Genomic DNA, 18,130 nt, shown 5'->3' on the forward strand with positions numbered 1-18,130 from the left:
CTAACATATTTTTCCCATAATTTTCTTCTCATATTTTTTTCTATCACCATGTCCTCTTATTGGCTTCATACATTCCCAACATGTATGACTTTTTTTCTTCTTCTGCAGACCACAAAAAAGATTTTTTGCAACAACATTAGACCTCTTAACTTTCTTTGTATAGGCAAAAAACTTTGATATTTTTCAGAAAGGTTTGGAACAACATGAGGGAGAGTAAATGATGACAATGTTAATTTCGGGGTGAACTATCCGTTTGAAACTGCAGTTTCTGTTCTTAACCATTTAACTAGAACATATTTTAACTTAATGAACATCTAATATAAGACAAAAAATGTTTTTTGGTCATTTTTGACCAATTTTTTTTTTTTTAAAGAGTTTTTTACTTCATCGGAATGGTATGAAACTTGGTAAAGGTTTTGGCATTTGCTGTGTGAACACACACACACACACACACACACACACACACACACAAAAATAAATCATGGACATGATTTAAAAAGGTTAAATGGTCCTGAAAAAAAAAAATAGTCACACTCGTGCTCCTCATGGTCAAAAACGAGCGCACTGGAAATAAATGGGAGACGAATTTCATCTAGTGGAAACTTTTGGTACTGCAGCCAAACAAAATCTTACTGAAAGCTCATTTTTTGAGATTTCAACCTCAAATTTGGAACACAACCGGTTTAGATTTATGGCTTTGATTTTCTCACACATGCTGATTCATAACGCTCCGAAGCTTCATGAAGCGGTGTTTTGAAATCGGCCATCACTATATAAGTCATTTTTGTTTTTTTTTGGCGCACCAAAAATATTCTCATCACTTTATAATATTAATATTGAACCACTGTACTCACATGAACTGATTTAAATATGTTTTTAGTACATTAATGGATCTTGAGAGAGGAAATGTCATTGCTGGCTATGCAGGCCTCACTGAGCCATCGGATTTCAACAAAAATATCTTAATTTGTGTTCCAAAGATTAACGAAGGTCTTATGTGTGTGGAACGACATCAGGGTGAGTAATAAATGACATTATTTTCATTTTTGGGTGAACTAACCCTTTAATACCAAATCAATCCAGGAGAGGTCGCTATTTCCAGCCGATCCCCGTATTAATAACAGCGTAGGATGTGCACGCTAATGTGAAAATTTACTAAAATTAGCAAAAATAAATGAAAAATTTACAATAAAAATCATGTTTTCACCATCTAATCAGGATGATTAAGGGATTATATTTTGCATAAAGCATTCTTAGAGCTCTATAATGAACCTTTTTTTTTTTCTAAGATTGTGCTTCTAAAGAAAATGTTTCCTACTCCTTAACTTTCATCTTAATGATTGAAGGCATCTCTTGCAATATTTAAAGCCAAACCAAGCCAGCGTTTCCCTCCAATCTGGGAGCATGAAAACAGCACAGATTTTACACAGGAGGAAAACTGATAGCCTGCTCCATAATTCATGGAGGTCCAGCCTTTAAAAGTCCTTTCTACCCTCATAATAGCTCATATATCCTGCGTAAACTGCATTATGTAATTGTTAATTATTGATAACTTGCAATTGAGTAATCAAAAAGGTTGGCAGGTGTGTACACTACCACCAAAAACCATTTCTGACCCATGAAAGCTCCTGAAGGGCTATAGTCTACGACACATAAATCCAGCTGGCTTTTCCTGAGGTCACCAAGAAGAATGTGAAAATGAAGCCGATGACCTAAAAAGCCATCAGAAGGAGACCGTTTTATCCCTCGGCATCAGGTGGGGTGATGTTTTGCCGAGTAAGATAGAGCGTCTAATGGACAGAGATCAATACGTCCTGGAAATGCTGAGGCCAGCATTATGAGAGATCACTGCGCCTCAGTTCTGAGCCCTAAAATAAACTGCATGGGCAAAGAAAGAGGGAAAACATCAACATCTGGAATGGCAAAAGCAAAAGAGAAAGACTTTGCAAGGACAGCAACATACAGAAAGCAGCGTTTAAAAGACGAGAGTTGTGCTGTTGTGCCCTAGAGGGTGTCACCACACCCTTTATCAGCCGTTTGGACGTGTTAAACCATGTGTCACAATCATGCCTCGAACCTCCCGGCTCATTCACGGTTGTCAGTTGACTTGAAGACAAGACCGTCCCACCTCTATGTCAAACACACACAGGTGTGTCTTAAAGCCCTGTGCAAACACCACTGATGACTTTCAATACGCTGAAAGTCATAAAGACGTTTCATTAAGAACATGGACTAATACTCCAGGTATTATGACAAGCGTTCCCACGCCGCTCCGCTGGGAAGCAAAAGTCTTTCACAGAAGTAGGCTAATAAGTTCAGAGAGAGAAAAGCGTTACGGAGGCGAGACTAAAAATACAACCGCGCATGGAAAATAGTTTGACACTCATTTAACTCTGCCGACAGTGTGAGAGCTGTAGAGGTCAGGTGATATATTGTCCATACTTATGTCTTAATATAGCGTCACACTATCAGCCGCTGATATCAAGGAAATAATTTCCAGGAATTCCATGATTAGAGCAAGACGACTGTGCTGAATAAGATGTTCTTTTATCAGAGAAAGGTCATCACTGTAAAAGCAATTTTTTTTTTTGCCTGTTAACATGATTTCTTGATAATTTACTCGCCTCCATGTCATCCAAGATGTTCATGTCTTTCTTTCTTCAGTCAAAGAAATGAAGGTTTTTGAGGAAAACATTCCAGGATTTTTCTCCATATAGTGGACTTCACTGGGGTTCAACGGGTTGAAGGTCCAAATGTCAGTTTCAGTGCAGCTTCAAAGAGCTCTACATGATCCCAGACGAGGAATAAGAGTCTTATCTAGAGAAACCATCTAAAAAAAAATAAAAAATATATACTTTTTGACCACAAATGCTCATCTTGCACTGCTCTGTGATGTGCCACGCATTACGTAATCATGTTGGAACGTGTGATGTAGGAGGAAGTAGGGCGAAAAACTCATTTTCTCCTCCAACTTCAAAGTTGTCTGAGATCATTGTTTTACCTTTTTAAGTCTTTGCACGTTCACTTTGTAAACACTGGATCGGTACTTCCACCTACGTCACGCGTGAACTTTCCAACATGATTACGTAATGCGTGGAGCATCGCAGAGCAGTGCAAGACGAGCATTTGTGGTTAAAAAGTAAATATATTTTTATTTTTTTTTAGAAAATGGCTGATGGTTTCTCTAGATAAGACTCTTATTCCTCGTCTGGGATCGTGTAGAGCTCTTTGAAGCTGCACTGAAACTGACATTTGGACCTTCAACCCGTTGAACCCCAGTGAAGTCCACTATATGGAGAAAAATCCTGGAGTGTTTTCCTCAAAAACCTTCATTTCTTTTCGACTGAAGAAAGAAAGACATGAACATCTTGGATGACATGGGGGTGAGTAAATTATCAGGAAATTTTAATTCTGAAGTGGCGTGAATCGTACTGCGAGCTAGTTGGTGACACAAACATTGCTCTTGCAGATTTTTTATTAGTCATCAGTATTTTGTTGAACATGAACAATGAAACATTTAATTTGTACTGATGTAGAAATTACCTAGTTCAACAGGGAATTTCCAGGAAAATCATAAAACGCATACATTAAATGCAATGTAAATCGCTTTGAATAAAAGCATCTGCTAAATGTAAATGTAAACGCTGTCAATACTGAAACGAAACCTAACAAAAGCACAGATTCATTGAGTCCTACTATAAGTGAACTAGGCCTGAGTGTTCAAGGTCTCTCTAGAAATGAGCCATTTCTTCTAACCGATTGTTTCTCAATCTTAATGTGTTCAGTCGAGAAATGAGTCAAGAGGAAATATTATATGATCTCACCGGGTATGAGCCCACTTAAGTTCAATCACAGCCAAACAGCTTTTTCCCCCCACCAAGAACACTCTTACACAGTAATATAATGTGGCGTTTTTTTAATTTAACAAGGTTCAAGTAACTTCCTGAATCTTGTGTGCTATCTATCAGTCGACTTTGTTTTGGAAACATGAATCTACATGTGACTGCACTGTCAAGACAAGCTTCAGTGCAACTACAAGAGGAAGTGACTGTATGTGAACCATTTCACAAAAATAATTCTGCTTTGACAGAGAAGTGAACGTCCACAGCTAAAAGAGTGCAAACTTTATACCTTGCGACTTGCCATGCCAATCTTGACCCTAGTAGGCAAGATGGCCTTAAAATCACCTCAGTGCTCACTTAAATTATCCAGTTTGTCTCAAATTTTTGATTTTTTAAATATTTTTTCTGAAGAAAGACAAACATAAACAGTGATGAAAGCCAAAATATTAAATGTCACCGATGTATATTTTTTGAGTAATCTACTGTTTTGTAGAGGGGGTCAAAATGAGATTTGGAGCCAAATTAGAGGGGTGTAAAAATGACTTAAGATGGCAGTGTCTTTATTTTATTTTTACACAGAGATTGGTAGATCTATTAGTAAAATCTGTTGACTTTAGCAATCTTTGTTTCATAATATGCCAATGGTGACAGTTCAAAAATGGCAAAAAGCACTTCTTGTGTTTTTTGCCTCAAGTTTGCATGTCTGTAACTCAAGAAGTATTAAAGATATCTTAATATCCTTTCAGATTCTGGTTCTTAACAAACTTTCCTTTTGGTATCTTCATTTTAAAGGCCCTCGATGGTTCAATCCCAGAGATATGGAGATCTTAATGCGGCTCCATGAGTAAACTGTACACATTTTTAGTGGTCAAAAACCAAATGTGGGTCACTTTGAATACAGCTGATACTTCTTTCTTTTAAAGAGGAATATCTGAAGAACAAATAATGATCTATAACAAGAAATGTTTTTCTATCAACTCAATTGCATAGGACATACCTGTGCAAAGTGAACCACATTTGGTTTTCGATGACTGAAAATGGGTAAAATTCAACAATTTGAACATGGAGTTGCTTTGAGATCCCCATATCTATGGGACTGAATTATATAGTGCCTTCAAAATGAAGATTTCAAAAGGAAAGTTTATTAAGAATGAGAATCTAAAAGGATATTAAGATATCTTGAATACTTCTTGAGTTACAGGCATGCAAACTTTGGAAAAGGAACATTCATGGCACTCAGACAGCTATGCAATTGAGTTGATAGAAAAACACGAGATACATTTCTAGTTTCAACATTATTTGTTCTTCAGATATTCCTCTTTAAAAGAAAGAAGTATCAGCTGTATGCAAAGTGACCCACATTTGATTTTTGACCACTGAAAATGTGTACAATTTAACAATTTACTCATGGAGCCGCATTAAGATCTCCATATCTCTGGGACTGAACCATCGAGGGCCTTTAAAATAAAGATACCAAAAGGAAAGTTAGTTAAGAACCAGAATCTAAAAGGATATTAAAATATCTTTAATACTTCTTGAGTTACAGACATGCAAACTTCAGGCAAAAACACATTGATTGTGACATGTAATTAAGGACAATTCCTTATGAATCCCATCGCTAAAATTCAGCTCAAACAGCCTCCGTTTTCTTGCACCGAGTTTTGCACTGTTGCACAGATAATAAAAACTGTCATCTGCCAATCCGGTAGTTCTTGTTTTTGCACTGGTGTGTGTGTAATCTAGTCTTGTCCGAGGGTAACGTTGCTGTCCTATTGCTTTCTCAATTAAACAAACCCCATGTATTGAGCAAGGAGTGACCTACACAAAGGGCCATTGTTACCAGTGACACAAGGCACGTCCAGATCCTCACTTTCTCCCTCGCAATCAGGCCAACGGTCACATTAGCATCGCTTTCAATGGGAGAACGGCCACTAATGGCAGCATGTATCAAATCCCCTGTGCGGAGCCACGACAGACGCGGAGATCGAAGGGGGAGGGAAACGCACGACGAGGGCCCGCCACGTGAGATTCTTTGCAAACAACGCTGTTTGCAACCAACTGACGGATGCAGGATGACGAAAGAGTCTCTCATCCCAGATAAACAGTCTTAGGAATTTAATGAGCCACGGATGACTCGTCCTAAACCTGCTGGTTAATCCATCAAATGCACTTGTGCTTCCTTCAAGTCATGTCGGAATTATCGCATTTATGAGATGAGCTCACTGAGCGCCACCACAACGTCGTGATTATCAGCGGAAAAACTCACCCAAAAATGAAATTCTGTCATTAATTACTCACCCTCATGTCGTTCCACACCCGTAATACCTTCGTTCATCTTCAGAACACAAATTAAGATAGTTTTGATGAAATCCAAGAGGTATACGACTCTTCCATAGACCGACACTTTCAAGGACCAGAAAGGTACTAAAGACATCGTTAAAACAGTCATGTGACTGCAATGGGTCAACCTTAATGTTATGAAAAGACGAGAATACTTTTTGTGTGCAAAAACAAAACAAAAGTAATGACTTTATTCAACAATCTCTTCTGTGTCATTCTCATACGTTGTTTACGTCCAGCGCTTCCAGGTTCTACGTCAGAACGCCGACTCGTTATTGGCCGGCTCCTGTGTCAGCATCACACGCATGCGTCGTGCTGATCACGTGATCAGCTTTGGCCAATACTGAGCCTGCATTCAGATGTAAACACGGAAGTCTTCGGTGTGTGTCAGCTGCGTAAGGATAATGACACAGAAGAGATTGTTGAATAAAGTCGTTATTTTTGTTTTGTTTTTGCGCACAAAAAGTATTCTCGTCTCTTCATAACATTAAGCTTGAACCACTGCATCACATGACTGTTTTAACGATGTCTTTAGTACCTTTCTGGACCTTGAAAGTGTCGGTCTATGGACGAGTCGTATACCTCTCGGATTTCATCAAAAATATCTTAATTTGAGTTCTGAAGATGAATGAAGGTCTTACGGGTGTGGAACGAGGGTGAGTAATAAATGACAGAATTTTCATTTTTGGGTGAACTAACCCTTTAACCTCAAACTTTTTGAGTAAGGGGCGTGTCAGTTAAGGAAATTTATTAATTATAATAAATTGCAACTGTGAATATTTACTGTATAACCTCTTTCCTGACAATACTTCTCATTCCATCCGATTTTCAAGGTTACAGGTTTGTGCGACCAAACTATATTTCCCATCATTCTTGGGGCTGCACTAAAAAAATGATAAAATACTTGGACTGTTAATGTAACATTAATTTAGTGTCATTAAAAATATGCCAAATAATTAACTAAATTAATCTCACGTTTATGCATGTAGAAAAGCAATAAAAAATACTGCAGCCAGAATGCAACAACGCATTTGATGTGAACAACTTTTAACAAAACTCGACTGCAAAATGGATTGTTGTGGATTATGGACTATACAGTCTAAAAAAAATGCTGGGTTAAAAACAACCCAAGTTGGGTTAAATATATAGACAAACCCAGCGATTGGGTTAAATGTTTGACCCAACCTGCTGGGTAGTTTTATTTAACTCAATTATTGTTTAAAAATTACTGTATTGCCCGCTTAAAATGAACCCTAAATGAGATGGAAATTAACATTTATTAAATGAACATTTAATAAATAATAAATTGCTTATTAATAAATGTTCACCTTTTAATTATTATGGTTTCCTCTAGTAATTAAGTGTTTGATTTTTAATTTCCAACATATTTTGGGTTCATTTTAAGCCAGACATATAGTCATTTTTAAACAAAAGTTGAGTTAAATAAAACTACCCAGCAGGTTGGGTCAAACATTTAACCCAATATGCTGGATTTGTCCATATTTAACCCAACTTGGGTTGTTTTTAACCCAGCATTTTTTAGAGTGTACATTCAATGATATAAAGACAAAACAATTTACACTGACTTTAAAGAAACGTTTTGTCTTTAATCATTTGGGAAATTTTTAGCTAATAATATTAATATGCAATAAATCTGAACAAATAATTGGCATGTTATATTTTTTTTAATTGATTGACAGCCCTGTGAAATATATAATAATACGCATGAAGTGTCAACAAACATCATTTGCTGTTGCACTACTGTTAAAACACTTCCTGTCTTTGTCGGGAAGTGAAAACAGTGAAAGAAATATGGAACTGCCCCAAGTACCCAAAGCATTCAGGCAAAAATCACAACATAATTAACATTTCCTAACTTCTAAGTAAGAAACTGCCTTTCTGATGGAGCTCAAGGAAGGTCTGCTCAAGAGGAAAGCACTATTTTTACATTTGCAACCCAGTTTTGGAGCATCCACCTATATTGGATTAGTGCGCACAAGTAACCAAGACAACTGCGGCCTTTGGAGATCTTGGGGTATGTCCCTCCTCCTGATCGGGTGGAAAGAAGAAAACAGATAATAGGGAGGAGGAGGACGAGAAGGGAGGCGACGTCTATCTGATGAGTGACGTGCAGCTGCAGTCGTTACAAACAGTCACCTGCAAACAAAGGCCAGATAGTATCAACAGACGAGCGTCAACACGGCCCGGTGACTGATTCCAGAAAATGGGCGGATGAGGTGTGACTAGTGATGGGAATTATACATGGAATTCAGTGATTGTGATTTCTTTCAGAATTCTTTTAATGCTTTTGATGAAGTAAATCATGGAAAACATTCAGTGTAAATTCTGATTCCCAAACCTAGTCAGGACGGGGTCACGCACAGGTGAATGACATCAGCTCAATAAACCCACATCAACAATTCAACGTCCATCACTTCTGATGTTGTCAAGTGAGCCACAGCAAAACTTCCCTACATCGCTGACTAAACATGCAACCGACATATTCTGGTTTTCAATCATCTTCCGGCTTTGTTTCAGAGTTAGTTCTCAACATGCGTGACATAATTGGCCTGTCGTGAAACATGTCGGACCCAGAGTTTCCCTTGAGTGTTTAGTTCCACGTCTAAGACAGGACATCCCACAATGTCTGCAACACCCATCCGGAGAAATATCCATTCAGCCAGTTCACATCCTCATCAGTGAACACTTCCGTTCTTTACAGGCATTCCGGAACGCTTCCAATGCTTTTCAAAAGTGTTTTGCCTCGGTGATGTGGGCGACTGAAAGAAATGAAAGGAGTACTAACTTGAGTGGTCCATTAAAACACACCAGTGAGGGGGTTTATTCACCGTTCGCTTGAGTAAGAGGCTCTCAATGGGACAGTAACTTGACGTGACGTGAAAAAAAATTCCCAGAATTCATAGATCAGCCCAAGGGCGGACTTCTACCACCAGGTCATCTAATTTCAATTTCTGCAGAGGTATTTACAATCAAAACAATCGTAATAGAAGAATGTATCAAATCTATAGAATTACCTACAAGAAATGAACACTATCTCACTTTCATGAACATGAAACTGTGTTTGTAAACAATTTACTTCCATAATATGATGTTTTGAGTGAAACATGTTATTGAATGAGGAGGAAAAAAAATGATTCATCTTAAAGGGATAGTTCACCCAAAAATGAAAATTATCTCATGATTTACTCACGCTCAAGCCATCCTACGTGTATATGACTATCTTCTTTCTGACGAACACAATCTGAGATATATTTAAAAATATCCTGGCTCTTCCAAGCTTTATAATGGGAGTGAATGGGGGGCGAGATTTTGAAACAAAAAAAAATGCATCCATCCATCATAAAAGTAATCCATACGACTCCAGGGGGTTAATAAAGACCTTCTGAAGTGAAGGGTTTTTGGAAGAAAAATATACATATTTATAACTTTATAATCTAAAATAACTAGCTTCTGCCAGAAAACCGGTCGCATACTGTGCAAGTCAAGAGTAACCCGTGATGTATGACGCAGGATGTAGGAGTATCGTAAGCTTAGACGCGTTTCACGATTTAAACAAATAGGGCTGTGCAACAAATTTAAGCTCCTCTTCAATTATATCGAAATCAACCAACATTTCTCTTTAAAAAATTTCGTTTTACACTTCTAATTCGTGACCGGTGTTTTGTTTTGCTTTATCCGCTGTGCTTCCGTGTTCATCATTACGTCATGTGTGGGGTCAGAGGTCACTATTCCGCTGCAAATCGATGCATATGGCCGGAAGCTAGTTATTATAGTTAATAAAGTTTTAAATATGGATATTTTTCTTACAAAAACCCAGAAGGTCTTTATTAACCCCCTGGAGTCGTATGGATTATATTTATGATGGATAGATGCATTTATATGGGCTTCAAAATCTCGCCCCCCATTCACTCCCATTATAAAGCTTGGAAGAGCCAGGATATTATTAAATATATCTCAGATTGTGTTCGTCTGAAAGAAGATAGTCATATACACCTAGGATGGCTTGAGGGTGAGTAAATCATGAGATAATTTTCATTTTTGGGTGAACTATCCCTTTAAATTTATGCATAAAGAATTGATTAGATGGTGTTTAATCTCAATGACAGGTGGTTGGAGGGGAGGGGGACAAAAAATTAGAGGGCTTGGTGATGTCAGCGGAAAAGGAAAGCCATTTCATGGGTGGCGCAGATTATTATATTTAAGCAAAAGATCATGAAGACAATTTTTTATAATGAGCACTCTAAAAAATGCTGGGTTAAAAACAACCCAAGTTGGGTTAAAAATGGACAGTGATTAAATGTTTGACCCAACCTGCTGGGTAGTTTTATTTAAAAATTAATGTATTGCTCACTTAAAATGAACTCAAAATATGTTGGAAATTAACATTTATTAATATGTTTAATAAATGAACATTTATTAAGTTTAATAAATAATAATTAAATAATAAACATTTATTAAATTGCTTATTAATAAATGTTCACCCTTTGATTATTATTGTTTCCTCTAGTAATTATGTGTCTGATTTTTAATTTCTAACCTATTTTGGGTTCATTTTAAGCCAGACATACAGTCATTTTTAAACAATAGTTGAGTTAAATAAAACTGCCCAGCATGTTGGGCAAATATTAATTTAACCCAAAACAACCCATTCGTTGGGTTAAAACAACCCAAACGCTGGGTTTGTCCATATTTAACCCAACTTGGGTTGTTTTTAACCCAGCATTTTTTTTTTTTTTTTTTTTTAGAGTGTATGACTCTTTCACAATAAGACCAAAAATATGTGTTAAGAAAGTAAAAAGTGTCCATTTTGATGTCATGTTGACCTGAAGGCTAATACGACCGAAAACAAAGATTTTTCAGTATTCTTTGCACTTTTTCCATACGGTTTATGATTTGAGCTTTATGACTTTTTGAAGAGTAAACTAATTATTGATGTTACATTAAAGCCTTTTCAGATCAGTGCATTGGTTTCTGGGTTCTTTAAAATATAACTACACAAATAAAAATTTCTTTTAGGAACTTAAACAGGTTTATATACACTAGAAGACTAAAACCTTTTAGGGTTCCAACTGAAACGTTTAACTTTCAAAAGACTCACTGCAAATTTACAAACTCCTGGGAGTCCGTTCAACTGGCAGTTAAACAACAGGTTGTATCTTTTATCTTCTTGTCGTCTTTGTGTGCTGTTTATCTTGGGTCTTGCTGTCAACAAACAACATCTGTTGAAATTCAAGAACTGACCAACCCTCCACCCTCTCAACTGCACAATTAAACAGTCTGACTTTAACTCAATTAATAATCTTAACATCAATGAGGTACTTCTTAATTAGGGCTAAGCATTACGAGCAACCAATGCTTGTTCACCAAATTCCCGTTTCCAGCCGACAATATTTTGCAATTACTACTGGTGTCAAACATTAACCTCTACACAATACATGTGACCACAGCAGGCATCATAAAAACATCTTCTTGATAAGATTAGAAGAGAATTCCCACAGCTAACTTTCTCGTGAAGCGATGCCATGCCAAGACTTTAAGGGATTCAAAATCAAGGCTATGAATTGGAGATGTGATCATTGGCATAATAAGTTGTTGTGACTTGAGCCTTGGGGAAAAGTAGCAAAGGATATTCAATCAATGAGCAGACTTGATCTGAAAGTGATTATCCTGTGAACAGATTGCATCATGTCAATGAGGTCAAGCTTCCAGTGAATGGAGCTCATATGGACGCCGCAGCAGGCAACGGACAGGCTCATTTTCAAAATGCTGCGAGAACGGATGGATGTTTTGACCAAGACCTGAGAGGAACTAAGTTATTTACCAAGTAAAGTTAACTGTCAAAAACATCCCTGACACAGGTGGTATGGCAAGCATGCATGTCAACAGATTTCTGGCAGTGTAGGTGTTATGACTCACATAACCCATGACAGTGACTTACAATGTTTGTAACACATTTTAGTTTCATTTACATTAAGAGCAGTGATCAAACAATACGTTTTTTTAAATAACCAACGCCAATAGCAATATCTAGAAAGGAGGGTGGCCAATGCTGATTCACTTATGTACTCATCTAATTCACAAAACAATATTCGACAACAGAAAAGACTGACACTCGGCGAACCAATGTCATAATTATCGGCCAATGGTGATAATCACAAAATAGCCAAATAATAGTCTCAATCCATCCATCAGTAATAAAATAACTGTTGTGTCAATAACGTCTTTATGTAAACCAATGAAAACCACATAAATGAAAACATTTCAATTTATTCCAATTAAAAAGATTTAGATATTGGCAAATATCAATCTTTAATAGTTCAGTCATAAATGTTGCTAGTTGACATGCTCCATCCAAAACTATTTTTAAACATTTCCCGTACATTTTTGACCTCTATTAATTGAGAGACATGAGATTTAAATTGTCTCAAGTCGCTTAAACTAAAAATAAAATAAAAATAGCATCTAAAAGTATATAAATTCAAATAAATGTAACGTTATGATGTGAACTAGAAAATATGTGTGTATTAACCAATCATATATGATCTTTTAGTATGATTAATAATAATAATAATAATTAAAAAAAACATGTTAAAAAGTTCATATTCAGGTTATTAATCAACTACCCACATATACAAATGTGAACAGACAATAGAATCCAATCACAAACGAATGGAACGTTGAAACATTTTTAAATTCGATTTGTTCACTCAAAGAGTTTCGCGGGAATTCGCTATCAGTGTCGGGCAAAGACAAAAGAGTGACGCTCAAAATAATGTACAATATCGGTATTCCACTCAGAAGTGCGCGAGAACACTTGAGCAAGTGTCCTCGATCACAAAAGAAGTTGTTTGCTGGATTCGAGCACATGGCAGAAGCGAAGGAATGCGCGCGTTTAAATGATTCCGATTGTAAGAATGCCGTGAAATTCGACATCTGAACGACAACAAACAAGAGCACTTGAGAAACAATACAGGAACCGAAGCTCAGCCTGATATCCGCCCATGCTTTTCACGTGAACTTGCATGTAGAATGTTAACTTTCTGCGCCAGTCACACAAATATAAACTCCATCGACACCACAGAAAGCGGCAAACTGGATTTCGTTACTCACATTCAAGCACGCGGACCCGTTTTCCGCTGAAGCGCGTCAGTAGTCGGAGTGTTCTGCCTCAAACTGTTTCCTCCATCCGCGCTGCGCACAGATCACGCCGCACAGCAACGCTACCAAACCCCTTTGCCGTTGCCAAGGCAACAGACCCACTTCAGCCAATCATAACCCCTCCCCTTCGATATCCCCTGGCAACTGCTGCAGCGCGCGCGAGCGCTGGTGGTGAAGCTTCTTGGCGCGCGCCATTCCACTCTATTTAATGTGTTTTCACCTTAATATGAATTCTCTTCATATTCTCTGGTGAATCTCTCAACGGATATGTTTTATGATTTTCCCCATTTAGTTTGTAGTTAAACCTAAATATTTCCAAACTTGGTACTGAGTTTGATACAAAATTATTTGGGCTTTTCACAAAGGTTCTTTTGGCATCAGTTGGAATCTTTCTACTGCACAAAAGCTTCTTTATAGTGGAAAAGGTTCTTCAGATTATTAAAATGTTCTTTACACTAAGAAATATGGTCTCTTTTAAAAACTGTTGGAACTAAAAATAGTGGCATCAATCCACCGATATCGATTATTCAGAGCGATAACGAGTTTGGGGGTTCTGCCTTTTATACCTTCTTTTAAATTAATGATAATTTCATTATAATTAATAATTAATCATTATATTTTTAATTATTTTATTTTGAAAGTAAAAATAAACTTTCTGAATGTTTTTAATTCATATAATTACTATTCATAATTCATATAATTACTTCATATAATTAATTCATATAATTACTTTTTAATTCATATAATTACTATTAATATTGAACACCAAACTGGTTTCTTAGCATTTTCTTTACACAAAGCACAAATTCAGTGCATTTTCCTGCCCTCTTTTGATTGACAGGATATATCAGCCCTGACTATCAGCTGTTTTTAAATGACTGATTATTGATATACGGTGCATCTCTAATATATATATATATATTATATATAATATATATATATATATATATTATTGGCCAATATATCGTTGCATCTCTAATATATATTATTCCGATATATTATCTCTAATATGTATATATATATATATTTTAATGGCCGATATATCGTAGCATCTCTAATATGTATATATATATATATATATATATATATATTTTAATGGCCGATATATCGGTGCATCTGTAATACATTATTATTGGCCAATATATCGGAGCATCTCTAAAATATACATTATTATCCGATATATCGGTGCATCTCTAATATATATATATAATTATATTGCCGATATATCGTGCATCTCTAATATATATATATATATATATATATATTATGGGCCGATATATCGGTGCATCTCTAATACATATATTATTGGCAGATATATCGGAGCATCTCTAAAATATATATTATTAGTTGATATATCAGTGCATCTCTAATACATATTTTATTGGCCGATATATCGGTGCACCTCTTGAAAACTCACTTTTAGAACCTATACCTTATTTTTAAGCAAGCATTTAAAAACACAGGGGTAATTTCTATCCTTTCATGTTTTAATATCTTTCATGTTTTAATATGGGTTATGGTTAAGTAATTAATCCAACATTTTGTCAACATTTTCATTTTTCTCTCAGACGGTGAAACTAAACACAGCATGTGAATATTTTATGACGTAAGCACTGTTAAAGTCGGCATGAAACGGAAGTTGCGATTGTGGCTTATATCCGAGTGAAACGGCTTTGCAAACAAGAACAAATGTAGGGTGGGGCTTGATTTTGTCAATGGGGAATAGATTGGATGGTTGTGGTTTGATATTGGTGGATCTCATGTGAGTGACAGGTTGCCCCGCCCTCATCATCAGAGAAGAGATGTTGCTGCAAGAGCGAGTTATAAAGTCAGAATTGCGAGTTATAAAGTCAGAATTGCAAGTTTATGATAGGCCACCTTCTTCCATTGCTCTGTGGTCCAGTTCTGATGCTCACATGTCCACTGTTGGCTCTTTCGGCGGTGGACAGGGGTCAGCATGGGCACCCTGACTGGTCTGCGGCTATGCATCCCCATACACAACAAACTGATGCACTGTGTATTCTGACACCTTTCTATCAGAACCAGTTTATGATTGGTTGTTTGTTCCTAAACAACTAAATAACAATCCTTTAGTGTCACAATTCCCTGTCTGGAGGGTGCACATCCCCTTTTTAAATTACAAGTGTGAAACGTTTTACTCAAGCTTAGCCCCAGGTTTAATAAGACAATAACCCAGGGTGAAGTACTGTGTAAAAATCCCCAGTGTGAAAGGTTAAAAGCACTGTTAACGCCTAAAGTGCTTGTTTAATCAACAGTAAATGACCATAAAACAGGCAATGTTTTCTAGAGTAAACTGGGAAAATTATTCCATCAACCAGTGCATGAGGATTAAGTAATCTAGGGCTGGAGGAGACAGTAACAACTGCATGACCTCGTTGCTTGTGTGCATCTGCTCCATCTCACCAAAGTGCTGTTCTCACACATGGTTGCAAAAGCAGTCGCACAAGACTTCTCACTCACGCATCTTACCCTAACATCGCCTGAAATGGAGGCAAGACGGCTGGATTTCCTCTATTTGTGCTACAGGCAAAGAAAACCACTGTATTGTTGATTGGATGATTGATGATAAGGAGGTTTCAAGCACCACTAGCCTAGTACTTACGTGCTGTGAAACCCATAGTTTAGTGATAATGCCAGGGGATTTATACCAAGAGGAATTCAGGTCATTGTAACAGTCTGTCCTTATGAAATACGACACTTATCTGTCGTTTAAACTGGACGAGCAGGATTTCTTCAGTCTTTTGCAATGGAAACGAACCCTTTCTGTTGTTGCTGTCAATGTTAGCCGCTGGCATCCTGAACCACAGGGATATCAAACACACCGTCTACAATGTTTTATTATTTGTATTACTGTTAATCGACTAAACACAAGGCGACTGAATCCATTTTATCTCAGTCTCGCGTGACAGGACTGCACATGGGGTTCAGTATGTGTGTCTAGACAATGTCAACAACACATTGTCACTTGTAAATTAAATGCGCCATTTGTGGTGAACTGAAAGATGATGTGATTCAACCATCCATTCTTTGATTTGTTGCAGATGAGTTATTGCCTCGCTTACATGCTAAAAATTAAAAGTTCTTTTATAGGACACGTTCCTGGACATCCTTGTTGGTCCTGGAGCAATATTACCATCAGCCAGTCAGATTGTAGTGTTTGGTTTAGGCTTAGAGTTCAGGTTTTGTCTTTTTTACATATTTTGTTCCCTATATACAGTATATATATATATAATATATATATATATATAAATATATAATATATATATGTGCTGTCAAAAACATATATTCTATAAACACAAACTTTTATGTTGAATGGTTTATATATATATATATATATATATATATATATAAATATATGGTTCAATGACGTGACGGGTCATTTTTTTCCCAAGGCCTTAAAAATAATAAAAAACAAAGATATGACATCCAAAGTATGTAAGGTAGTACAACTAGATCTCTTTTATTGAATCCGAAAGGTTTTAATTATATTTTGCTTCATATAAAGGTATTTTAAAGATTTTGAAGTGTCAAAAGGTCATTCGGTTTAATCATCCAAAGGCCAATACAGCCATTTCATTAGTGATTAAAATATCTTAAAATGTAATAAATGTATATATTTTTTATTCTGGCATGATTTTATAACATGGTGTTAAAATTATGTGTAGAAGTCGTTGCTTTGTTATGAGAAAGAATGTCCAGAAAAATGAATTTCATTGATGTCATTCGGAGTAACCAATATAAAGGAAACATTTTGGATCAAGTCATGTGGTCAATATCATGTGACAGGATGTGACATCATTCAGACACCTTCAAAGGACCACATGGTCATGAAGCAAAGTAACTAACTCTCTCTTAACTATTTGAAAAATTCACGTTTTCTCTTGATCATACGCATGTCCCGAAACATCAGGTCATTTGGTACAACCGCTATAAAACATGGAAAATGTTGTAATATTTTAAAAACTTGTACTAAATATAAAATGTTTGATTGTCCTTTTGCTAGCTAGCTAGATATCAGCCTGTTAGCATTGTTTGATAATATTGTCATTCGGTAAAACTGAAATTTTGGTTGAACCGAATGACTTTTTTGGTGACAAATTTTGTCCATCTTGTAAAAAATGACAAAAGCAGTGTTAATTGATTATAAAAACCACATAATCTCATTGTTAACACTTAATAAAACTTCAAAATTAATTATATCTCCATTATGTTTTTTTTACACTTTTAAAAACCTTATTGTCAATGACCCATATATATATATATATATATATATATATATAAATATAAATATATATATATATATATATATATAAAAATTCTAGAGTGTATTTAAGTAGTATTGAGATACTATTAGTTTTTATTAATATTTGAATTAGTTTTGATTTTTATATTTTACATTTTTGTTTTACTTTTAGTTTTGTTGTTTTTAAAATATATTTTTTTAAATCTATATTTATATTAATTTAAATAATGTTTTATTAATTTTTATTTTAGTTTTAGTTTTCTTTATTTTATTACATCAAGTTAAACGAAATGAAAATGAGAAATGTTGCCTTGGCAACTAGCTGAAATAAAATAAGTTTTTTATATTTTATTTCAGCTACCGTTTATTTTATTTCAAGTAATGCAAATGGTTTTTAATGGTTTTAGCATCAGTTAACTTTACTGCTTTTTTTAATGCAGATCAGACTCATGCATTCTATTCCAAATAAGCAAAATGCTAGTTTTTTCCCCCTTTTTATTGTAGC

General features: G+C 35.9%; 1 protein-coding gene across 2 annotated transcripts in view; it reads right to left on the reverse strand.

Moving 5' to 3' along the window:
* Nucleotides 1–18,130, reverse strand: part of foxn2a (forkhead box N2a) — a 65,800-nt gene that overhangs the window by 21,292 nt on the left and 26,378 nt on the right. Inside the window, exon 1 of one of the 2 annotated variants that reach the window (XM_051916768.1) lies at nucleotides 13,314–13,478. The exons of the other annotated variant lie outside the window; for it this stretch is intronic. The gene's annotated coding sequence lies outside the window, so the exon portion shown is untranslated. Of the gene's footprint in view, nucleotides 1–13,313; nucleotides 13,479–18,130 lie in introns of those variants that run through there. 2 annotated transcript variants of the gene reach the window in all.

Source organism: Ctenopharyngodon idella, chromosome 13 (assembly GCF_019924925.1).
Source record: "Ctenopharyngodon idella isolate HZGC_01 chromosome 13, HZGC01, whole genome shotgun sequence".
NCBI classification, from domain to species: Eukaryota; Metazoa; Chordata; class Actinopteri; order Cypriniformes; family Xenocyprididae; genus Ctenopharyngodon; species Ctenopharyngodon idella.